The sequence below is a fragment of the Artibeus jamaicensis genome, unplaced genomic scaffold (genome assembly GCF_021234435.1).
Source record: "Artibeus jamaicensis isolate MK-2021 breed Jamaican fruit bat unplaced genomic scaffold, CSHL_Jam_final scaffold_369, whole genome shotgun sequence".
Taxonomy (NCBI): Eukaryota; Metazoa; Chordata; class Mammalia; order Chiroptera; family Phyllostomidae; genus Artibeus; species Artibeus jamaicensis.
Window position 1 is genome coordinate 19943345 of NW_026522042.1, and position 27360 is coordinate 19970704.

The following is a 27360-nucleotide window of genomic DNA, read 5'->3' on the forward strand; positions in this document are numbered from 1 at the left end:
TAACTTAATATTTTGATTTCTTTTCCTATATGCTTTGCATGTGAAAAATAGTACTTTTCTATTGTATATGTTTTGATGTTATAGACTATGAAGTAAAACTCAAAGGGAAGCAGAATGCTCACTTTTGAAACCAAATTCAGACTTCTGTGTTCTTGAAGGTTTACCCCACAATGAGGTCAGCTTCCTTTGACTCTCTTTTGATGCATGTAGCTTTTCATAAGGTCCAACCTATTGTTACTCTGAGTTAAATTTACTAGAATTACTGCAGTAAGGAAGAAAGCATATTGAATAGTCTTCTCCAAATGGGGGAATTAGAAAGGACAATGAAAAGACTTATTTTAGAGCCTGGACTTGGTGATTGTAACACATGTATTGCAGTATTGATAATTTGTTGCATTCCACTGAGATTATCACACTTTAAGTGACTGTTTTTAAGTCCATTATTAGCATTGTAAGCTATTTAATTGGTTCATGTGGAGTAATATTGGAGCTAGTGGTTCTTTGAGTATAGCATTCAAAGTTGTTTTGCTTGTTTTTTTCCCCCATAGGACAGTTTAACACATGGACAAAGAATTATGTTTCTATCAATTATCTGCCCCCTCTATCTCCCAACTTTTATCATCCTTCAGCCAAGGCATAAAGACACAGCACTGCAGAGACAGGATCAGTATAGATCCCCACAACTGTAGAATGTACAGGATTGGGAAAAAGGAGGTTTGCATTTGTGAGTATGGGAAACAAAGTTTACTTTTGTATGATTACTTATAAATTATTATATTAGTTGTCATACAAACAACTGTTAACCTACTTTTGCCCCAATTTTTTGAAAGCAGCTGTTTCAGTACTGTATCAGGGTTTTTTATTGTTTGCTCAAAGATTATTTGTTCTATCATTTAATTGGCTAAAAATTACACATAAACATTAAATTCTCCTGAAGTCGTTTATTTGAGCATTATCCCAAAAGAATTACAATCAGAATTTGTGTTCCACTTCTAAGGAAGGAGTCAAAGAGTGCGAATTAAAGTTCAAGAACATATCGCATCCCTTGATCCAAAGAACCCATGAGCCCTGGCTGGTGTAGCTCACTGTATTGAGCAAGGACCTATGAAGCAAAGGGTCACTGGTTGGATTCCCAGTCAGACCATATGCCTGTGTTTCGGGCCAGGTCCCCAAGTAGGAGGCACACAAGAGCCAACACCAACATTGCTGTTTCTCTGCTCTTTCTCCCTCCCTCCCCCTCTCTCTAAAAATAAATTTAAAAAATATTTTTAAAAAGAATACATGAAATTCCATTTGGTGATATTAGTCAAATTACCTAGTTTCATGATTTTTGCCTTTAATTATAATAATATTGAGTAATAATAATACTGAGTATAAGAGATAAGTCTATAAAATGTATATTCAATAATCTTACCCTAAGGCAGCATCAACTCTACTTGAAATAAGAACTATTATTTCTACATTTGTCCTATTTGAAACACTGCCTATCTAGGTTTATTAACCTCTGAGAAAAGAGTTTTATGGTTCATGACAACTATTAGTGCTATTGTTCTCTGAACTATAGTATGAAGTAGTCTGGTCACTTCCATGACTCTCAGAAAACATTTTTTAAAAGAAGTTTTGGGGACAAAATGGCATTCCAGAAATTCTCTTTAGTGGTTCAAGTTTGTGAACTGATATAGAGACTTTTTTTTCTTTTAAAAGTTAAATTGTAAAGGATCTATCTCTCCTTTTTAAGAAGGAGCCAAAACAAATCACACCCAGCTGAAACAATCTTGATATAGGCATCAATCCACTGAGATAACAGACCCCCATCCAGTTTGTAGGTCACAGCCAAGGGGTTACTGTGTAGCAAAGTCAATGCTGGTCCTGTTTTTAGTCATAGCCACCCCAGCAAACCCAAAGGTGGCTTAGGTTTAAAAGACAACTGATGTGACCTTTTCCCATGACTACCATTAACTATAACTATCCTGACATCCTCAAAATTCATCTTGATTGACACTTCTTTACTAAGTCATTTTGACTTATTCAACATGTGTATCAGATTGTATGTAACTCATTGGATGGCACTGTCATATTTCTAATGGTATTCCTCTCATTCTTTGTAACATCCTAATCACTTAGTAATTAAATCATCCCAATTATAGTGATAGTCCTTTGAGAGCAGGGACTCATTCATTTTCATATTCTCAGTAATGCTAACACATTTTATTGCAATTAATATAATCTTTAGCCCAAGATTGATTCAGTCTCAACTCTTTGAAGTAATATTTTTATATGTTTTTAACATAAGACTAATCGTAAATTCTAATTTCACTATACTTACAAGATGAAGGAAGGCTTCTGGTTAAAGATGGTAGGTTGTATAAAGGCGTACTAACCCCATTTCCTCCTAAGAAACCCATTAAAATGTTTTATTAGTGCTATACACCAACTAGCAAGAAATTAAGAGAGGATATATCAAATAAAATTTTGAAGATGAAATGCAGACACACTAAAGAAACTTACTCAGTGGACCTGAGAAATTGAAGTTTTGAAATGAATAGCAGAGGAGAAAGCCAAGAAGCTTCACAGTGCTCTACTCATAATGCAGCCTTGTAGGATCTACTAACTGCTCAGCAATTGGTGTGATTTAGTGCCTCTGGAGAGAGGAGATGTTGGGCTTACAACAAGAGAAAAATGTAAACATTTATATAACAGTTTCCCTGATTCTTTTGCTGAATTCATATTACCATATGAAAGTCATTCCCTGGTGTACATAGAAGACTGAAGATTAATTCTTTGGAAAAATTTCTTTAGACTCTGAGACTTAGAGAAAACCAGATCTATTTGAGGGTAGATGTCCAACATGAACACAAAAAGATTAATTAAATAATTATACACTGAAGGTTGAATCTCCTAAGTCCATTCTGTATCCAGAATTAAGAATGGTAATAGATATAGTATAGTCTTCATAGGAACAGTTTTCTATTAAGATTTGACCAATCCTGACCTAGAAAAAGCAACAATTAACCAGGATGACAGACAACATCTGAGTAATAAGGGACCCAATAAAGGAAAATAGTGAAAATGTCTAGGAATAAAACATTACAGAAAAAAATACATATAAAATATCCCAGAAGAAGATGTGTTTTCATGTGGGATGTAGTTAAAGAATAGCCAACCATCAAGATACTCTTTTGATGAATGAACAATATCTACTAATAGAATTTTAAAATATTTCCTGATTACATCCAAGCACCACTTTACAAAAGGTTTATATTCTGAGAAATATGACATTAGGCAATTTTATCTTTTTGCAAACACACACACACACACACACACTCCTATGTGATGTAACCTATGACACAGATGGCAAGGCTGTATGATGTAGCCTATAGCTCCTAGGCTACAAGCCTTTATTGCATATTACTGTATAACATACCATATTTGGTCAAACACAGAAGTAAAATGATATGATCAAGAGACTTGTATAAACAAGATATATGAGGCTGCTGTGAGAATAATGCACATACTGTTTTACACCAAACATTTTCTTAATAGTAAAATGAGTACACTCTCAAACAATGAAAAAAAAGCATACTATAGTAAATACATAAACCTGTAATGCAGTCATTTATTATTATTATCAGGCATTATGTACTGTACATAATTGTACATGATATACTATTTTAACTTAATTTTTTATTGTTGTTCGAGTAAAATTGTCTCCATTTCCCTCCCTCACGCTCCCTCACCCCTTGACCCTCCACCTGCCACTCTTAATCCTATCCCCCTTTGGCTTTGTCCTTGGGTCCTTTATACATGTTCCTTGACTGGACACTTCCCCTTCTTTCCCCCATCATTCCCCTCCTTTCTGGTTACTGTCAGTTTTGTTCTTTATTTCAATTCTGTTTTTACATTTTGCTTGCTTGTTTGTTTTGTTGATCAAGTTCCACTTATAGGTGAGATCACATGATTTTTTGTCTTTCACCACCTGGCTTGTTTCACTTAGCATAATGCTCTCCAGTTCTACCCATGCTGTGACAAAGGGTAGGAGCTCCTTTTTTCTTTCTGCTGTGTAGTACTCCATTGTGTAATTGTACCACATTTTTTTGGTTCACTCATTTACTGATGAGCGCTTAGGTTGCTTCCAGTACTTGGCTATTTGTAAGTTGTGCTGCTATGAATGACTAGCAGCACATTAGATTTGTTTACAGTTACATCACCACAAACACATGAGCAATGTATTGTCCTATGACATTGCAATGGCTTTGATGTCACTAAGCAATGTAAACTTTTTGGTCCATTATAATTTTATGAGCCCACCCTCTTGTATAAAATAAATCATTGACTGAAACATCCTTATGTTATACATGGCTGTACAGAAATTTTGAGATATTGAAATTTAAAAGTTTATAGACAAAAGCATCATTTTTAATTGACCACTGCTTCTGTATTTGGACATGTGCACAATAGTTTCACATATTTTGAGGGAGGGGGACCAATAAGTACCCTGTTATTCTAAATCAATTTTGATGAACATATATAAGAATGACACTTTTCCCCAAGGGAAAGATAGAATACATTGCAGTTATGATCGACTACATCGAATTTTATTCTCTTATGCTAAAATCAATTATCTTTTCTTTTCTACTTAAATGAATATTGTTATAAATTTTCTTCTTTATTATCATAGAGGAATAAAGGGCACTGAGTATCATATCCTTTAGCATTTCTTATATAATACTTTCTTGAATCTCATTTGCATGCTTTATGAATATATTTATTGTACTAAAATCCAATTACCTAATGTTTTTCAGGTTGTTGAAGGTAGTAAGCCAGGATTTTTTAAAATTTAAGAGCATATTGACTTTGATGGTGAAGATTATTTGACATGACTGTATTAATTACTCTGTTTACATAAAAAAGAGCTTTTGTCATTTGTGCATTTTTATTATACACATTTTCAAAATTACAAGGCAATTACATTAATTGATAAAACTGTAGGGATGCCTAATTTATTTTAACCAGATACAACTACATCATTGTACATAAATTATAAATATATTCATAACTATATTATATTAGACTTAGACACTTTAAAATTGTTAGAGTTTTAAATATTTCATGATATTTTTAATCAAATTTATTTAGGTGACCGTAGTTGATAAGATTATATAGGTTTCAAGTTTATATTTCTATGATACATGATCTGTGTGTTGCATCCTTTGCCCACCATCCAAAGTCATAGCATCTTCTGTCACCATATATATTTGATCCCCTTTGCCCTTGACCACTCCCCAACCCTTTCCCCCAGAGAACCACCACACTGTTGCGTTTGTGAGTTTTTGTTTGTTTATTCTGTTGTGGTTTTCAGTTTTATATCCCACATACGAATGGAATTATATGGTTCTTAACTTTTCCTCTCTTACTTATTTCTCTTGGCATGACATCCTCAAGGTCTACCATGTTGTCTCAGATGGCTTAGTCTTAAGAATGTGTGTAGTTTTTAATGTGTATGATTTTCTGACAATAATTAATTACATTATGAGATAAATAGCAGTTCTCTTCATGTTATATCATATTATTACTTAAGTACAAAATATTGTGATGGGTAAATCTTAAAAACCTTGTATTATATTAGATAAAACTGTACATAAATAAGGTATATTAAAATATTTTTTAGTTGACTCTTCTTTTCAGAAATTTCAGAGAGGTATATAATAAGAATCCTTTGAGAACAAATAATTTAAAAGGAATAAAGAAATTTGGCTACATTAAGGCTTTCTGAAGAAGTAATTAGTATTATATATGCTAAAAAATCCCCAGTGAGGGTTAATCAATTTATTTTAGTGTTGCTTGAGGAGTAATAATATTCCCACTTTCTATTAACTCAAAAGTCTCATTATGCCTCAGCTGTTCTATGAGTTTATTCCTATTTTTCCTTACCCAGCTATACATCTTCACCTGCATTATATATTGTGTCAAGGATAAAATTAACATTTCTAAAGACTTAGTGGCTTTCACAATTTATCAAACATATCAAACACATTCTGACACTAGAACCTCATAATAATCCCTTGGAAGGTACACTCTTATTTCCCATGCATTATTAAGAAAATAAATGAGGACTAGAGATTTAAGGTAACACAGCAGATAAATTTAAAAAAAAACATATTCTTAAACCACACATCTTTCAACTCTGATTTCAGTAAAATCTCTTATTTCACAGTTGTCACTATTACCTAAATAAGTGAGTCATTTGATCATTTTGATGTTTTTTCCTTGTCTAATGTGTGATCCAGACTTGGATCATGACTTGGGTAATTCACAGCAACTTGAAATCTTGGGCTGTGGAAATTTTGGAAACATTTGTTGTCTTTCTAGCTAGAAATAGCTATGGCTCTTTACCTACTGACTACATTTACCCCTTCACACGCACCTTTGCTTTCCTGACACACAGACTAACTGAGCATTAATTTAACCCCAAAACAATTTATCCTAGAATTTGATTTATTTCTGTCCATTTTAATTTGCCACAACTTAGCACTTTTTCTTAAATTTCAGGATTTTTTCCCCAGACTGCAGTGAGTTTCTTATTACCATTCTGTAACCCTCCATGACTTATTTTTTGTAATATCTGGGGAAATCTTTGTTTTTCAGACTCTCCATGGTATTCACTTTTAAAATTGCTAAGTGTGTGTTTTAGTCTCAATATGATACTTAGTAAACAGGCACATTTATAAAAAATAGATGAATGTATTAGATAAAAGCAAGTAGTATCCATTTCATTATATTTGACTATCTTTAGGAATTTAAGTTAAAGTACCTCATCAGGCCTTATATATAAGCATATATGAATCATTACACTTTGTGACCTATAAAGACAATTTTTAGGTTCTAAGTAGAAACTCAACATGCGGAAATTTGCATCAAATGTGGTAGTTATCCAAAATAATAATATAATTTAAAATATTTTGTTGCTATTGAATTTCTCCTTAAGAAAGATTAGTGAATCAAATGAGAAACACTGTTCAGTTGTATTCAATAGCAAAACACAAAAGAAAAGTTCTTTCGAGTGTAAGTACTTGTAAAATAGTCCTCCCTTTGTTTCTGAAATTATATTAGTGGACATTTAGGTGATTTAAATCCTAATTCATAATTCTTTTATCCATCTGAACCAAAAGTTTATTTTTCTCCAACTCTATAAACTATTTGATCTTACTTATCAAAACTACTTTCACTATATATGTCAATGTGTTTGAGTTATTATACTGCTTCTTCAGTTAATGCTAGCATTCCAAGACATTCATCATTAACCAAACCAAAAAATGCTGCATAAATATTTGCAAAGAAATGGTTTTGGGGCAAGCTATAATAATATATGTGATCTGTATTTATCAGAGGAAAAATATGAATTTTAAAAATGAGGAAAAAGTCCTTCAGTTGATTCCCTTCCAATATATTAATACATTATGCCTTGAATTTCAATAGATTCTGAATAGCAGCTGATTCTGTCTCTACACCTTGTGCTTTTACCTGTGCATGTTATGACAATCCCATGCTTGGATGCTAATTTTAAGGACCCATACTAAGTATATTAAAATGTAAATTTTAGGCCTGCAAATGCTGAAGGATAAAACATTATTGGTCATAAAATACAGTTTTTATACCTTACCAATATATTCTGAAAACTGTTTTTTTTTTAGAGTGAGGTGCTATTTATAAATTAAACTACACAAAATTTCTAGCAAATTGTAGTAGATGAGTTATGCAGCAAAATATTAATATCCAGATGTAACAGATCACTTCCGGTATTATGATGTCTACTAAATGAAGTGAAGCATTACATATGAACTCTTAGTGTTAGGAATTTAGGATGCCATTGTCCCCTCATCCTTTATGGTTTGAGGAGCTGAGACACAGCAGTCAAGTAAGAAATGAAATAGGACTCTATTATTACTGAAAACTGAGAGCATCACATTAGAAATTTGGCACATGAAGTGTGGTATTGAAAGGAATAGACTATGGTGAAGAAGATGCACAGGAGGGAAAGTGAGGGGGGATAAATAACATAACTGTGCTAAGCAGTTGTGAAACATTTAGTCCAATGAATTTAATGAGAGTAAGAACTCATGATAATTTCTTATGGTTTGCCCCTGCTTTCTATATGTCTCATGATGGATGCAAATAAGGAAGCAACTGGCCCTCTCTGCATTTGTGACCATGCTATTCTACCAGGAAAGCTCATTTTAGACTAAAGCTTGATCCGTTCATAACAGCATACATAGAGAAACTAAGTTATTGGAAACTTCATTGAAATAATAATCTACCAAAAATTTTAAAACTCTTTCTCTACTACTGAATATTCCATGTTTGTTTTAATTTTTATTTATTTATTTTTAGAGAGAGGAGAAGGGAGGGAGAAAGAGAAGAAGAGAAACATTGATGTATGGTTGCCTTTTATGTGGCCCCCACTGGGAACTTGGCCTGCAACCCAGGCATGTGCTCTGGCTGGGAACTGAACCAGCGACCCTTTGGCTCACAGCCCATGCTCAATCCACTGAGCTACACCATCCAGGGCTGCATATTCTATTTTCTTGAACCAATGAATACCATTAATGTATAAGTTTGCCTATGTAAGGGAAACCAGTTTATGATACACTTAAAAATTTGGACAGAATAAGTACAGGATTGAAATAATAAAAGAATATCAATGCGTCCTTGACATTTTTGAATTGCTGTACTAGCCCAAACAGAAACCCATGTATTCACTCTGGGAACACAGGGTATGCTTACCTAGGATATACAGCATTAAGGAAACCAGTAAGAAACGTTTCAGAAATTGTACCTTGAGTTCTGCTTATTGTTTTCAATAAGATCCCATCATAATTCTAAGGGTAAATTATAGACCACTACCGTATCTTTAATGACTGAACCAAATCAACTGTGAATTTCTGTTCAGTCTGCAACCCTGAGGACTTGAAGGGAGATTATATATGTATATGTGTGTATGTTTGTATAGATAAATAATATATATGACACATATATATGACACACACACGTTTCTTCACTAGTATAGCAACAATACTGACCTAAGCTAGCAGCATCTCTGGACCAGTTACTTGTGATAGCCTTTTCTCATAACTGATTTCAAATTTGTCCTAAAATTCATTCTTCAAACTGATCCAAAAGTCTATACAAATCTTGGCATATCTTACTCTAACTTTAAAATCTTTCAAAGGTTTTCTACATCTCTAGCATTCAAAGAAAAAAGCCTTAACATTTCATGGAAGGTCTCGCACCTATCTTCATTCTAAGTCATTTTTCTGCATGGTTTCTCTGTTTTCTTTGTTCGAGCCATCAACTTTGTTTCTCAATTCCAGATGAGACCTTGATTCTTCTTGCATTAGGTGTCTGGCCCATAATATTCAATATGTCTAAAATAAATATAATTGCCTTTAAAGGCCAATTAATTTACCTAATGAACAGAGCACAGACAAGCTCATAAAAAGATTAATGTTCATACAAATTGACTGCTGTGTTAATAAAATTTCAGTCAAAGCCTTGCAGTAAAGTGTAAGTTCACATGTGTATATAATCACTGTTGATTTATAGTAACCATGCAGTTTGTTTCAGTTTCACAAACATAAAACAACTTGTTTTAACATCTCTTTATATAAATAAAAGACTAAAGGTGTTATGTTTTACTTTTTTGATGCAATATCTATATAAATGTTTGATGATAATTTCATATCTCTACTGACAGTTCAGAGAAATGTAAAAAACGAGCCTCAATATTTGTATGGAAAATGTGTTAATGTCTCATTTATAGAAATCTGTTTTCATAGATATAGTGTGTTATATGAAAAGAGTATTAGATCCAGAATCAGAAGGAACCCATAATATTTAACACAATTTTCATTTGTTGAATCTATGTGTGCAGGTATTTATGAACTTTTAAGTATGTGGAGAAAATAGATATATCCTAGAATAACAAATATGCCATGGTGTAATCTCCACTCATAGAAGGGAGTGAATTCCTGTGTTTGCCTGATATACCATTAAAATGCAAAGCAGAATACACACCAGAGACTAACAGAAAAGCAGGATAAGGAAGCCTCTGCCCACTACATATGGAAAAACCTATAACCCACAATGTGATGAGATTCTTCAGGCATTCTCTGCCATCACAGAGTATCTGCCCTGAGGGCAAACTTAGCAACGCTTCATTTCAGGCAATACAAATCCAATTCTGAAAATATAACCAACTAATATATGTGTTATTAAATGTGGGAAAACAGAATGAAGGCATATAAAATATACTAGACAGTAAACTAAACCAAATATCTCTTATAAATAATGCTTCTCTTCTTGGCTTCTGCTCCTCTTCTTGCCTCTCTTCTACTGAGTCTTTTTTTTTTATACCAACACCTCACTTCCCCTGCCCCTCCTCGGGCCCCCCCCCCTTCCATTGTGTCAAATAGAAGGCTGTGGATGTCATTAAATCAATTAGATCACTAGGTGCCTGGAGCAAAGGTAGTATAGAAAGGAGAAGCTGTTGACAAAAGATTTTACTGTGTGAAGACAAAAAACAAAATCAAACAAATGTACAAACAAGCAAACAAAAGAGTTTAATGATCCCTTTAAATTATTTTCTAAAAGTAGTTCATTCAGAAATATTTTTTAGATAAATGCACTGAGTATTATTTCAGGTTACTTCGATTAAAAATAACCACTGGATACACCTTTAAAAAGGTTAAGTATTAATGCCCCCCTTCACTAATTAATACAGTAGTTTAGACTGTTTTTTTTTAATGTTCCATTTGGCCATGAAAAACTAAAATTAACTGGCAAAAAAATGGATGTGCAAACATTGTGTGTGTGTGATGAAGTGGTTAACAATAATAGCTACAAAGGGTTAATTTTTTGTAGACCAATTAATTTTTTAATCAAAGTAATGCTGGAGTTCTAGATTTCTAGCATAAGTTATGGAGATTTAATTAATCTGTCCAGTTAACTTTCCCTATGCATCCAAAGAACTTCTTTTCTTTTTCTTATGTTGTTTTATTTATTAGTATCTATTTATCATATGCTTATTTATACATATTACTTATTTTCTTAAAGAGCATAAGCTCTTTGAAAATGACATAGATACCTGATTCATTTTTTGAAAGCTGGGCATCTAAGAGATATTTAATATGACATCACCTATATGTCAGAAACAAAATTGCCTTCTAAATAGTACAAACCAAATATGTCACTGAGGGACTAGAAATGACATAATGTTACTGGAACAGGAGCATTTATCAGCTATACCCAATTCTGTAGATATTGGAGAGATTAAACCTGAACTGCACTATTTTTCCACATAATACCCATTAATAAGGAAAAACAAAATTTGCATCCTCAAAATTTTGTATGCTTTATACTTTTAGAAAATTTCTCATTATTTGTATCCATTACCAGAGAGAAAAACCTTACATATGAATGATTAAAAAGTAAAATGCTCAGTTATTGTGAAATAATACATTTGAGTTTTAAAGTGGATAATAAACTCAGTCATATTGAAGAAAGAGAGCCTGTTCTACCATTAGTCCATAGTTTAGTTTGAAATGTAGCTTAATATGTAATTAGATAGTAAATAAGTTTTTCTATTTTTGTCTTTTCTTTTTGCTGAGTGTTTACAATGATATCGGTGCAAACAAAAGTTTGAAAACCTTAAATTTTGTATTGACCTAATTTCTTCTCTTTCAACACTGCCTTTTCCTCAGGTACACTCATGCTCAAATTTTGTTCTATCTCCACATTCGCCATAGAGCCATTATCACAAACCAAATTCATAAATTATTATATAGAAATTACATGATAAAATAGAACTAATGAATTATTATTTTGTAAAGTTCATCAACACCATTCACTCACTCATTCATCCATCCATTTGAGTAGTGACTTTATGACTAGCACTCTTATAGGTGGCAAAGTGTCTGAGTCATATTCCTTCTTGCCACATGGTCATGTTACAATTATTCCATTGTTTCATTTACTCAATTTTCAACACTTATTATTCTCACCTTTAACTTTCTTCTATTAATGTAAGCCTCCTGATTTCCTGCTGTAAATTGCCACATAGAAAAATCTCCCCTGTGGAATCTCAACTGCCAAAGGCTTGTCACAAATCTATCATGAACTAGGTAAGTGATTTCCCAGGAGACGCACAAAATTAGATTGTATACCAGTCCTCCTTGTATTAGTATGATTCACCTAGAAATCTTTTTGGTTATCATTTTAACCCCTTGAACTACACCTTTTATTAAAGTATAGTCTTTTCTTCCCATCCATCCTATTGAGGACACATGGATTTCTTTCTCTCTTTTACCTATTAAAGCCTTTGGTGGGGGTGGGATAGGAGAAAGAGAAGAGGAACCCACAGGGCAGTGCCTCTGTAAAGCCAAAGAATAAAGTATAGTTTATGAAGATCATCTGATAAAAGCATTATGATCGTTGATGGAATATGAGGCATTTACTAAGAAATATCTATTTTTCTTTGTCAAATTTACTAATGTATGTTACTCTAATCATACAATCTAAGAGTATATGATCACTTTAATCATATAATTTGATTCTATGATTAAGTTTTATATGATTAACTTAAAGATGGTAGAGATATTGATACCATTTTTACTCAATAGATTTTGCCTAAATTAATATACTATCTTCCCTGGCTGGTGTAGCTCAGTGGATTGAACACAGGCCTGTGAAGCAAAGGCTCACGGGTTCGATTCCCAGTCAGAGCACATGCCTGGATCCCCAGTAGGGGACAAATGAGAAGCAACCACACATTGATGTTTCTCTTCCACTCTTTCTCCTTCCCTTCCCCTCTCTCTAAAAATAAATAAATAACATGTTTAAAAAAACAGACTATCTTTACTTCCCAAAAGATGCATTTTTAAAGCTTTAGATTTGTGAAGTTCTTGTTTCACTGAAGGTTTATCAAACCACATGCCTGTAATGTATAGAATGGTCATATAAGTTCAGTTACTGTGGACTGAATTGTTGTATCCTCCAAAATCCATGTGTTGAAACCTGAAACTCTACAATAATGGGATTTGAAGGTAAAGACCTTGGAATATAATTAGGTGTAGATCAGGTGATGAGGGTGAGGAGCTGCTGATGATATCACTGCCCTTCCAAAATGAGGCCATCCGTGCTAGCTCACTGTTACATGAAGGCACAGTGAGGAGCTACTGTCTCAAGCCTGGAAGACAGCCACCTTTAAAAACTGAAACTGCCTAATTCTTAATTTTGACCTTATCGGCCTCCAAAACTCTGAAGAGTCCCTTGCTGGGGCCACCATGTTAGGTCAAGGTATTCTGTTACAGTGACCCAAGCTAAGCAATAAGGTTTTCTGCCATTGTATTCTGCAGCATCCAAGGATGGCTACCTCGAGGGGTTGATGCAGCAAAAGAAGGTTCTTATCAAATCCCAATAATTGACCTTTTGAAGATAATTTTAATCAATAAAAACTGGCAATAAGAAAAGCTTTTTGAAAGATTGGAGATGTCATCCTCATGACTTTTAATGGACATCACACAAATATTTTTCATACTCTGCTTATATAACAGGCCAGTGACATGTAATTGAAGAGCTGTTTTATTCACAAAGTTCAGTGTTTCTCAAATTAACTAACTGCCATTTGAAGGTCAAAATATTTCATATAAATTTAAATACACCTGAAAAACACATGCTGATAAAATCATCTGCATTTCTCCATTAACTTTGCATACTGATAAATTTTAAAAACTTGTAAGGATATTTCATCATTCATTTACAGACTCAGTTAAGTGTTACATTTTAATAATTTTACTTTAGGTATCAATCTCTCTTTACAGTTACTAAAAGTTTTCAATTAAAAAATATATATGGCAGAGAACTTCATCTATTTTCTATATATTTTTAAAAAGTTATTGTTTAAATACCTTTTAGGTTAAACATATATACATTAAAGTTTTTTCTAAGCAACATATTTATTTTCTACATTAAGTAATTAGTTTGTTAGTTTAGAGTTTTGTGAACTATCTGGAATATAACTAGAATTCAGTGAAACAAATTAGTGTGGACTCCCATCAATTTATTTATTGTTACTAAGACAAATCACACATTTAGATAATTTCCAAGTGAACTTTCCCTGTAATTAACTTTTCTTTTTACAATTTCTGCTTAATTCAATAATTTTATAGCGACAGGCTCTAGACCACATCGTGATATATTTGAGAAAAATCTGAGTGTTTATTTTTATTAATTTTTGTTTTGTCTCATTTATGTGTATGGTGCTGCTGAATTATTCAGATTCATGACACTCCAGATTGTCATGGAACAAACCTTAGAACACTGACCTTTGTCAGGTTCTCTCAAGGCAGGTTCTATACGCCCTTCTGCTTCCAGCAGGAAGGAAATCTGCTCAGGGCATGGAGACAGCCTGAGTAAACTGTTGATGTGCTAGCACATAAAACTGTTTAATGATGTTGATATTATTCAGTGTACTTTACCAGGACAAAAAAAGCTGTGTTGTTAACAGTACTAATCTGATGCCCAAACTCCATGTTTGATAAAATACACATTAGCCCTGGCTGGTGTAGCTCAGTGGATTGAGTGCAGGCCTGTGAACCAGAGTATCGCTGTTAGATTCCCAGTCAAGGCACATGCCTGGGTTGCAGGCCAGTTCCCAGCAGGGGACACACGAGAGGCAACCATACATTGATATTTCTCTCCCTATCTCCTTCCTTTCCCCTATAAAGATAAATAAATAAATTCTGAAAAAAATGCACATTAAAATACATAACAAAAATGCTTCTAGATTTTTATAAGTTTAGAATTGTTGACAATAGGCATTTTTAAAAACGACATTTTATCAGGGTAAAGCCTGCTGTTATAACTGTACTTTGCCTTCTAACAATTCCATCCATTTTATCTTCCTTGTTTCATAATGCAAATAACAACAGTTTCATGTTTTTCTACATCTGAAGGAGGAATTGGCAAACATTTACCTATTATTAATAAACATAAATTTATTAAATGCGTGCTATTTATTAAATGCATATTGACATATTTTCCCATTGACAAAGAGTATTTTCTTAGATCATTTCAAGGTTTTGCACTTGAATTAATAAGAGAATAGTTATTCTCTCTCTCTAAAGCAAGTAACAAAAGAGAGTAATATGGTAATATACTGACAATATTTTCTCCTCATTAAATTAAGGGCATTTTGCATTGATTGAAGTCTCTATTTTTGCAATCATGATGGTAATTATTATTTTATAGACTATGCTATCTGATATTTGAAGTGATGAGTTTGTATTTGGTAAAGAAATTCTATGAGCAGACAACATTGAAATGTGTGCAATCTCTATCAATATGTCAGTTTTAAAATAGTTGTCAACTGTCCACCCATATAGAAACACGGGTGAAAGTAAATTCCAGAAACCAGAAGTAATTGACAGTAGCAGCAGGAATAAATAATGCACTCATCTCTTGTGGGAATATCCATCTTAGACAGTTTTGTAATTCTGCTGATTTTCTTTCTGTTTCTGCCAGTCTCACTCTTGGCTTATCAGAAATAACTATATCATCAGTATGTCATCTTGAACATTGCAGATGAAATACAAGAAATATCTATGTCTGTATATCTACCCGTCTGTTATCTACCTACACAGAGATACATATCTAGAAAAGGCTTTCTAGTTGATCATTAAATGATTACAAAATAACTCCTCTGAAGCTGTTTTTTTCTCAGTTATACTTGTCACTGATATTTTTCTCCACCAGAAGCATCTTTTTAATCCCTCATGCCATCAGTCGACACATATGCAATCATGTTTGTAGTTGTTTGCATATACAACTCATGTGATAAGAAGCCTAGTTGGTCTTTGAGATCTGAGATTTCATCTTTTAATTAAAATTGCATCAAAGTTGATAGGAGTATGAGATGTGCACCAGGATCTATTTAGGGGTTACCATGGTTCAACACTTAACATTCAATATGAGCTTAACCAATAAACCAATAACCAATATAATAATAATATATATGTACATATACACACATATACTTGAATTTTTTAAGAATGTAAGTAAAGTGCTTAGCACAGTTACAGGTAAGAGATATTTCTGAGTAGTTATTATTATTACTTTTATTATTTTTCTTTCCTAAATGTTGTAATATCTCGATAGTAGATATTCTAGAACTATTTTTATAAATCATGAATTGTGTGCATGTTTGCTCAATAGAGATAGTTCTTTATATTGATAAGCACTATCTGACGAGAGCAAGGAAAAATGATACTTTTAACACTTAGGATGAGTTTTGCCCAAAGTCATATGGCCTACTTTTAGGCAAACCATTGTGATAGTGGCAGATGATGAAAGCAAAGATAAGGAAATTTGGGAGGACTGGAGTCAGAACAATTGAGATAATTAGGGTCATATATAGTGGGAGATGAGTTCATACAAATAAGGATATAGACAGACAGTTGGTGATAAAATGGTGAAAAGATTTTAACTATTAACATATCTAATATTCAATTTTTAATTGTTTCCTGACCTGTAGCCTTCATCCATTTGACCAGACAGGTAAAGTTTAGTACCTGCCTTATATGAAAAGATTTTCATTTTTTGTTTGTTTTTTTTAAACTCTAAGTAAATGGAGTTGGTATAGACAAAACCCATCTGTCAGTTACACGACAGAGACGGAGATGACATTAGATCATTAAGAGATCAGCAGTTGCTGTGATTCAGAAACTTGACCATAAAAATTGATCAGTCTGAGGATCGGAAAACACATTGTGGAGGCCAACCAGAACTGCTCCGGAAAATGAGAAAGAACATTCAAGAACAGTCTATTTAAATCCCAAAGACTGTGTGCATTCAGTTACCATTCAGGGTATATACACATTAAAAAGGGACTGATAAATTATTTTTAAATGACAACTTTGTTGACTTTAAATTGAAGTAGCCACTATAATGAAGCCCATTTCACCTAAATGTTTTATGAGCTATCATTTCCTACCTTGCAGTATATGTAAAGTTCTCAAATGTACATGGTTTCATTGGTTTTTATAGGGGTGTCCATATTTATGCAGTTATTACTCTTCTTCCCCCTTGTGTTGCATTTACATAAACAACACAAATAGGCTGTCTTTATTTTATTAAGCATAAAACAAATAGATGTTTGAAGTTGGCTTTTGTTTATGCCTGATTATTCTTAGGCTTTGGGCAGGATTGTTTTTGTACTTGACCACACTGAAAAAGTCTATGTGACCATTCCAGTTGCTTTTCTATTACAGTTGGTTAACTTCATGTTAAAAGAATGATCAATGGTTTGATTATTTAATGGGCATTCTCAGTAGGCCAGTAGTGGGACATGTAGACTGATTATCTGTTTAACTTCTTGGATAATGCATTCCAAAGATTATTTCTGTATGTTTCTGTGAAGGTACTCACCAATTTCTATCATTTAGTCATAGAGAATAATTGCGGCATCTTTAAAAGATGACTGTGTGTAGTTATGTTTGTGTATATACACTAAAGAGGTATACTTGTCTGATTCATACTCAAACCCATACACAGCACCTTAAGGGATCCAGTAGGTGCCAAGAATACCAAGACTGTGGAAGTTTGGACACTGGATGATGACCTAGATACATCTGAAAGCAGGGTTTTCTTCTTAGGATAGTAATTTATATTCACATGAAAAAGCCAGTGAATATTTTCAGGGAAATATCTGTTCATTTAAAAAATACTGTTCCATTTTTATTTTAGAAGATACCAAAATACAGTAAAAAGATAGTACCTTCTTAAATAGAAAGGTTGGGCAGATTCCAGTATTTAAAAGGTGAAGTTATATAGAAAATAACTAACCAATGTTTATTATTCTTTAATTTATTTTTTAGGACTGCAGAACACTAGGACTGTTCCTAGATGACGAATTCAGTTCACTAAAGGCAAACTGTATTCTTATTTCTACTGTTGCCAGAGTACATTTAATTAAGATCATTATTACCCTATAATGAGAAAGTCTCCCTCATGACAGTAAATTACCCACAAAAAAGAGAAGATATTACCCATTTATACTTCAAAATGCAAATGTGTTTAATAATGAAAGTCATTATGATGCTTAATGGAGCAGACATCTAAAATCATTTACATTAATGAAATAAATCATACTTAAAATGAGTGCTTGGCTATAAATCACTGTTCTCTTTGCAGGTTTATATGGTCACAAAAGACAGAAAGGTAAATGGATAGAATAGGGCAATTAGACTGAGAATTCTACGGTGTGAGTCCCAACTCTGCTGGGACTCAAACGGCCTCAGTCATGTCAGTTAAATTCCTAGTGCCTCCACTGTGTTATTTACTCTAGTGATGAAGATCAAAAGAAATCATGTAAATAAAAATTGCTGGAAAATAACCAGTCATGATTGTTTGTTAGTTTTATTTAGGATGGCAAAATATACAAGCAAATAAAAAAGGTTTTAGATACCTTTAGTATGTATCTGTAAACATCTCTTTCTTCTTATCTCTTAACAATATTTTGCCCAATGTAATAAACCTAGCAGTCCTGCTTTGGGAGCTGGCTCTAATCAGTGATATGGAATACAGAATAACACTACTCAACTCTTCCACTACTTCTTCTGCCACGGCCAACGCTCTGTTTCCTGCATGTCCTTATCCAGCTTTGATGTTGACATTCAAGCACCTTCAGGGAGTTTTACTTGACCCCAGGTCCAAGAGCAGACAACATGTCCTGCTGTAGGGAGTTTTCTCCTAATCTATTTTTGCTTTCCATCATAGTCTGCTATCTTCAATTTGAAAGCTTTATACATCTAGATGTAGCAGAGAGCAACTTTCCAAAACTACTGACTCCAAAGTTTATTTTGCACCACTGGAGACGGTGCTGGTGGTGCTGATAGTGCTGGTGGTAGTGGTGGTGGTAATGGGGCTGGTGGAGGTAGTGGGGTTGGGTGGTGGTGGTGTTGGTGGTGATGGGGTGTGGTGGTGGAGGGGACAATGGTCTGAGACAGTGTAGTCCCTTTCAGGAAGGATTTCTTCAGTCCTTTGAGAATATTCAGTTGCCTGGATCTCTAGTGCTTACATACTGAATAATAAATTTTTGCCTTATTTTGTCAAACTTGTTTTTATTTTTTCTTACCCTGAAAAATTATTCTTGCCTCATTTTGTTAAATCCAGTTCCATTTTTCCTCACCTATTCTCTAGGAGATTCCTGTAATATGATCCAGTTTTTCTTCGATAATCTGATAGCAAATGTGTTGAACTCCTGAATCTGAGAACATGGTGCACTTTCAGATAAGATTCACTTCAGAGGACAGTGCTTTCCAGGAGTTGAATGTGCACTTTATCAGTTCCTGAGGGGATTTGCACATTGGTCTCTCCGTTGTGTCAGTGGTTGGGCATGAAATAAAGATTTAGTATGTGTAACTTTTCTACTACTCCAATTTGCATTTCTTCCAAAATTAGTTTAGTTGTCTTTTAAGCATTTCACTTACAATCTATGTATATCTAGGGTTGTAGCTAGGTGATGTGTTAATGTTTCTCAGAAATATCTGTAGTTCAAATCTATGTCACTAATATAGGCTGATTTTCAATAAATATTTTTTCTATGCAAAGATTGTAGAAACAATGAAAGATTTAGATAGGCAAAATTGATAAACCAAACAGAAAATATTTATGAAGTTTCTGAAGTATATTTTTCTGAGACATTTTATGCATGCATTTACATATTTTCTTTCTGTAATAATGAGTTCAAATAGTATCCACGTTTTGAAATTTGCTTTTGTGGTTAGTAATGAAAACATCTATGCAGTTAAAATATTAAACAGTTAAAAAATTCAGTTTTAAAGGTGGAATAAATCTCACTGTATGGAAATAAATTCCATAAAAATCCACAGTTTTATGAATTCCATAATGTGGAACATTTAGGCACTATGTCGTTCTTTGGTTCTTATAAGATTTGTTCTTGTATATCATAATTAGTAAATATAGAAAGCCACCAGACAATATATGTGAATTTTGGAAATAGTTAAATTAAGTTCTTTTACCGGCTATCAGGGGCCCAGTTTCACTTAACTGTGTGGGAGATGTTTGTGTCTGTGCACAGGTAATGTACGCCTAGAAATAAATTCTGTATTTCATCAAATTTTCAGAGATTTACAAAATAAATTATGCAGTTGTGTGCTTGTTTAGAAAGGGCATCTGATTAATGTAATCAGTAGGTAAGCGCTACTTATTATTGAGAAGACCATGGTAGGGGAAAACTCCTAGAACTACAATGACTTTATTTTCCAGCTGTGCGGCGGTACTCCAGAATCATCTCACACACCCTGTTCCTCCGACTGGCATCAGTCAGGGCTTGTTTGACACCTACCTTTGGGCACAGTAAAAAATAATATGGGGTCTGTTGTTTGCAGAGCTGATTTTGAACTTTGCCTTTAGGGTGCTGTAAGGATAATCACTATACACCTTGATATAGCCCTAGTCTTTTAATTTTAACCTTGGTTGATTGTGTTATTGGTTCCTACACTAGATAAACTAGCTCAATAGTTTTCGAATTATACTAAATGCAAGTGGGACCTAAAACAGGTCCCACTTGCATTTAGTATAATCCCCAGATGTCAGAGGGGAGAGGGAATGTGCATTATTCTGCTTTGGGTCACATAATTATTTCACGAAGAGCTCCACATGCAGGGTTTCTATTAATCTGGAACAGAGAGGCAGATGGCAAACTGATTCTTTCTTGTGACACACTAACCATGAATGGTATCCAGAACTTGATTTTATTTCCCACTCTCACTGAAGAAGTCTCTGGGTAAGATTTATAACACTGTCTCCTATTTTCATTTTTTTCTCTTATTGGTATTCTTTACAGGGCTCATAAACTCAGTCAGTCAGCAGGCTAATCCTGTCAGAATCCAACTTTTTTTCTTTTCTCTGAAATTCTATTGCTGCCAGAAAGTGGCTCCTATACTGTTAAGCTTTTTTTCTTTTTCTTCCCTTTTCTTTTATTTAATTTTTTTACAGTCTCAGCATCGCCATGTCTCTTCTAACACTCGGTAAAATATAAGAAGAAAAAGGGGTCAGAAATAAGAAAGAGAAAAGAGAATGTGCAGCTACAAACACAGACCACTGAGTAACAAAAGACTGGTAGACAGGAATGGATTCGATTTCATTGCTAGCACGTGCTAGGTATAAAATAATTCAGTATTTTGAGAACTTAAAAGGAGAGTCAGGTAATGGAGAAAAAAGCCTGCTGGGTTTTCAAGTATAAAACATGGCTAAGAGATATGATCCCAAACATCTAACAGGGCTTTAAACAGAAACTATTCTAGTAACTTGACTTTTAAAATACTTAATAAATTGGAAAGTCAATAATGACACCAAAAAATGTAATGTGATAGTGATATCACATAGATTGTTTCATTCAGAGAATTAACTGCTTTTCTCTCCAAGTAAATGTTTACTGAGTTAATTTCCTCTGCAATTAGCACTCTCTAGGGCATAGAAGCTGGTCAGAAAAAATGCTATTTGTCCAAATAGTCTAGAACTTTGTATTCCTACCATGAATATGTGTCCATGACAAATTTCTAATCTCATCATAGTATCACTTAAAGTAATTTATCACATTAAATAACTGAAGAGAGAAGAGAGAGTCTCTTGCCCGCATGAACCATATATCACAAAAAGACCATAGTAGAATCAAAGGAAAAAAATATTTGAAATGAATGTAATAAAAAGCTTTTGCTAATAATATAATTCCCACAATACATGCTATAAATATGATCTCACAATGTGTATAAATTGGCAAGATATACAAGGGGGACCCAAAACAGGCCCCCTGTGGTACAGGCTTCGCCTGCTAGGTGAGTGTTCCAGGAACCCATCTGTATCAGTGTACCAGCTGGCATTGTGGCATTTGGCCTCGATGCATTTTTTGAAGACTCTTTGAATGTCTTTTCCCATTTCATGGTGGGTGATTTACCAGTGCACCTACCCACACCACGGGGAGTGTTCAGCAGTTTCTGACCCAAAATTGCATGACCCCTGTGCTCCACCATCCTATTCACCTGATCTCTCCCAAGCAACTTTGCTTGTTTCTTTGTTTCTCTGGATGAAAAAGTCCTCCAAGGCAAACACTTTGGCCAGTATGGAAGAGGTGAAACAAAAAGCTCCAGAAACAAGCACTTTTTAAAAGAAATCAAAATGGACAAGTTCAAAAACTCTTTTGAGCAGTGGAAAGAAATGTCTCAGTAGGTGTATTGCATCAAATGGAGAGTGACCGAAAGTGACTTGAAAGTGACTGAAGTTTGAACCTGTAAGAAAACACATTTTTATAAATAAATTTCAGGTGTTTTTGGATTTCACTATGTACACATGTACCCTCGTATCCTTGCATACTTACATTTTAGAAAGTATGATGGCATTTTATTTAATTAACTAATTTTAAAATAGCAAATGACATATGATTTTGAAACATTACAGTTTTTGACTCATGTTTTTTCTATCCTCAAATTTGGACCATCAAGCCCATCATTGTGTGATAAAGCACCAATTCTCATTTTATTTCTACTGAGTCAAGTGGCCATTTGAGGAAAGACCTCCTCCTTTATCCCCTTCCTGCTCACTGGCCTGGCATGGCCTCCATCTCTGCTCCCTTGTCCCCTCATGTCTGCCCAAAGCCTCCATCATCACTCTCATTAGTCCTTTTCTTCCATCGTCCATTAACCTAATGAACCTAAAAACCTGTACTTATTTCCTGCCTTTCCATATTTATTATGTTTTATTGTTCTTCATTCAAACAAATCAGCATATAATGTTGATAAGCTCATATAAGAGACACACTGGAATATTTCTCTGTACCTCTACTCCTCACTGACATTTTACATCTATGTGGACAGAACATATCCCTGTGTAAGCAGGTGAAAATGGCTGAAACTCAAACATTACTCAGTTAAGACTGACTCTGCTTAAGTCCCATTGTCTTGAGCTTAATATTAAAAACTTGTTTTCCAGGTATATTACCCAAAGCTTCTTTAGGCTTCAGAACCTGCTGTTCTGCTCTATGAAAGCCCAGTTCTCCTCTCTCTAGATTCCTTGCCATTGCCTGCGAATGTGAAGCTGAAGCAAACAAAGTGGACAACTCAACAATAATAATTTAGAATGAGATCAGATTTAACATTAGTCCACAGCATTTTGACTAAATGCCTTGACTACACACCCAGCCACTGTCTATGCATTTTCAAGTTACTATAACTGTGAATGATTACCAATAATTGTACACACAAAGAGAAGAGAATATTTACGAAGTAGTATTTTGACAATAAAAATGCATGTAATTTTTTCAACATTCTTTGGTAAAAAAGTTTACATTATGTAATACACAGTTATACACTGGACAAACCCTGTAAAGATACATGAATATCAAATTAAAATGTGCAACTAAACTATGCAACAGTTTTCAGTTAAAAAGAAAATTATCCCTTTGCTTTCCTTCAATACATTTTTTATTTAATTTACTTACCAGCATATTTGGCAATTCTATTCTTTTTGTGAAATTCCAATCTGACATACATTTCAATAAAAGTAATGGAAATATCACTTATGTATAAATACAATAAAGCCAAATTCTTCTAAAAAACTTTTCTATTTTTTATAATTTTTAAGGATAATATTTATTACTAAGCGCTTTGGTCGATTAATAAATTTAATTATCTTATTATGACACTCGTGACTATATAATCTCAGCAAAACAAATATAGAATTATATATATGTATATATATATATATATATTTCACCCATTGTTGAAATTATAAATTTACACTGAGTTAAGTACTTACATTTATCTCAACTAAATTCATTGAGAGCTTACAAAATATAAATATACATATGCTAAATGTAACTGAATATTACAAAAATAGTAGCAGAGCCTTGCTTTTAATATGTTCACAGTCTAGAAATAGAAGGTTCACATGCTCACTTATTTGTTCATTTATTTAATCTTTTAATGAGGTTCTGGTTCATCAATTCTTTAAAGATAAGATAGACTACGTCTATGGTGAAATAAAGATCCTAAAACAGTGACGTGCATGTGAAAATTCAAAATTTAAAAACAGTAAAACATCATATTTAAGAATGGGCAAACCAACAATCTTGTCTGGTGCAATAGGAGCAGAGTGAGAGATAAAGAGAGAAAGACAAATGACTAATGTCTTTCATGACAAGTTAAGAGATCATACTAATGTCATATTAAACCCAAAAAGGGGGAAATAGAGATGATATATAAGAATCATATTCACTGAGCAAACTGCTTTTAACCTTTTGAAACCTAAGAAGTTCTATAAACTGAAATGTGAATAAGACAGATAAGTAGAAAAAAAATTAATGTCAGATTAGTAGAAATTCAGGTAGAATGTGCTTTACACCATTAACAAGAGATTACCATTCTTTTAGTCTGAAAGTGTCTCCAAACAGTGGTCCAGGCCAGAGCAGAGAGACTGGTGTTTATTGAATGCCTGCTGTTTGCCAGGCTCTTGGCTAGCTGCATTCGCTGAGGAGTGCCTAGCATAAGGGACATCTTTCCCTGTTAAATAAGTGAGTTAATTCAATCCTTATTGTCTCCTGATGGCCTCACACAATTAGTCCCAGATGACTGAAGAGAAAACTGAAGCTGATCACTCAGGGTAATAAAGCTAGCAAATCCTAGAATAATGCTTTGATTCCAAACATCCCTGCTTTCAAGTATAAAATGCTGCCTTTTCATGATTTTATGTGCATTGAAGAACTATATATGAATAATCACTTAATATGTCCTATCTATTCCCATGCTATAAAATTCCATGATAAAAACACATTTCTGAGTTTGAAGCTTTAAATAATAAAAAGAACTTAAGTAAACATTAAACTCCATTTGTTTTAATTAAATTAGTGCTTCACCTAATTTGGTTCAGCAGACAAAACTTCCCACACCAGAAATTAATGAAGCAGGATACATGGAAATTGACATTAACCTCAATGCCATCCCCAAGGTTACAGAGTGGTGATTCTCCTCTCTCCCCCGCACCCCCTCTCCTGCTTCAGAATCTCTCAGGAAGCTGTAATGGTTATTTCAGTAAAATGATAAGAGCCTGGGGGGAGGGGCAAAGCCAGATGAGATCGTCCAGATCTTACCTCTCTCAGGACTGTGGTAGTTTCTCCTGCCTGTAATCGTGGCATCAGACCCAGACTACATTGCACATGGCCTTCACCATAATGAGTTTGCAGATCTTGCCCATTACAATGAGATCCTCTGGGCATGAGCTTTGGTTTTGGTTACCGTAAGATGAAGCATCGTAAAAGAGAGCCCCAAATGCCAGACGGACAGGTCACCCAAGGCCATGATCTCTATCTGAGAAAACCTTATGCTAAATCACTGAAATCCACATGAGGTAGCCTAATTCTGATTCAATTACAGACTACATCATACTGGAAATTTTAAGGCTTTTGTGATGTGATAGGAATACCACTAGTACTTCAACTAATGCTAATAGTGCTATTAATGGCAATGTTACTAACGCCACAAATCATCATTATCATCATAATCATCATAATTATAATCAGCACCATCAGATACCTCAAATAACCCTGGCTGATGTAGCTCAATGGATTGAGCACCTGGCCTGTGAACCACGGGGTCACTGGTTCAATTCCCAATCAGGGCACACGCCTGGGTTGTGGGCCAGGTGCCCAAGAGGGGGCGAGAGAGAGGCAACCACACATTGATATTTCTCTCCCTCTCTTTCTCTGTCCCTCCTCTTCTGTCTAAAAATAAATAAATAAAATCTTTTAGAAAATTACCTTAAGTAATTTGTAAATAAGCAATCATAACATTACCTATTGATCTAGTACTAAATGTGTTTAAACTAGGTATTAAGCACACTTTATAAATGAGGAAATTGCATCTGAAACTTGTTTTCTGTCATATTCAAGTAGATACAGTGGAGATGGAGAGCTCACATCTGATTCTCATTCTTTCTCTCACTCTCTCTCTGTGCCTTTTGGTTTTTTCCTGTTACCTATAGGTAAAGTCTATAACTCAACTGTGCAGTGAATAACATTTCAAAGAATCATTAAGACATAAAACACTCGTATTTAAGGGTTTTGACATTTTAAGGGTTTTCCACTGGCTTTTTCCAGCAGGTTGTACCATACATGAATAGAATCCTTTAGAAAGAGCTCATAGTGGGCAATCATCTCTGAACAATTTTCAACTATCAAGCAATGTCATGGTCTCAGGGTCTCCTGTAGGGAGAACCATATTTCATGTTCAGCTTTCCTGCAATGCACCAATTTTCTGGTTGAAATTTTTGCACAAAATATTCCCAATAAATTTTGAAGTAGCATTTTCAAATTACTAAAATCTGGAATCTATTATCTGGGGGTTGCATTCACATATTTTGGGGTAGAAAATAATACATATCAATGACATTTTTATAGTCAGTTAGGTGATGATCTCTCCCAAATAATAGCAATTGCTTCTTTTAAATTTGGACCACACTGCGCCAATAACTGAAATAAATTTGAGAGTGGTTTGGGGAAAAAATAAACTTGAGTTTTTAATAATTCCTTAAGAATTATGTAAATAAACCTAAAGATGAAAATGGTACCTTTTTTCAACAGTGGAAAACAGGTATCCTGTGAACTAAGGACAATTGAGATTGATGTTAATCCAAGGGAAACTTCTAGAATGAGTATACACACACACACACACACACACACACACACACATCAAGGTCTGCACAGAAAAAGTCCAACTATTGTTAATATGACAAGAAGTTTTGCATGACGTTGATAAAACCTGGAAGGCAAGGAGAGTGGACTAGAATGCATATGGGTGAACAATGTCAACTTCACTGGACTAGTCAGTGGTGGTAGAAGTAGCCATTGAGTGAGCAAGTGTACTGGGTGGCTATCACTTTCAAAATGAGCAAATGAAACAACAAATCCGCATCAAATTTTGCATTAAGCTTAAACATCCCTTCATAGAAACTATTTGAATGATTCATAAGGTCACAGCCATGGGCATTTGGTGATTGGCAGGTTTATCATGACAACACACACACTCATGCATCGTGTCTCGTGCAGTTTTTTTGTGAAACATTAAATCACCCAGGGGACTCAGCCCCCTACGGCTCAGATTTGGCTCCTTGTGACTTCTGGATTCTCCCAAAACTAAAATTATTTTTGAAAGAGAAGAGGTTTCAGATTGTAAATGAGGTTAAGAAAAATGCAATAGGGCAGCTGGTGGGGACTGGGAGAACTGTGTGAGGTTCTAG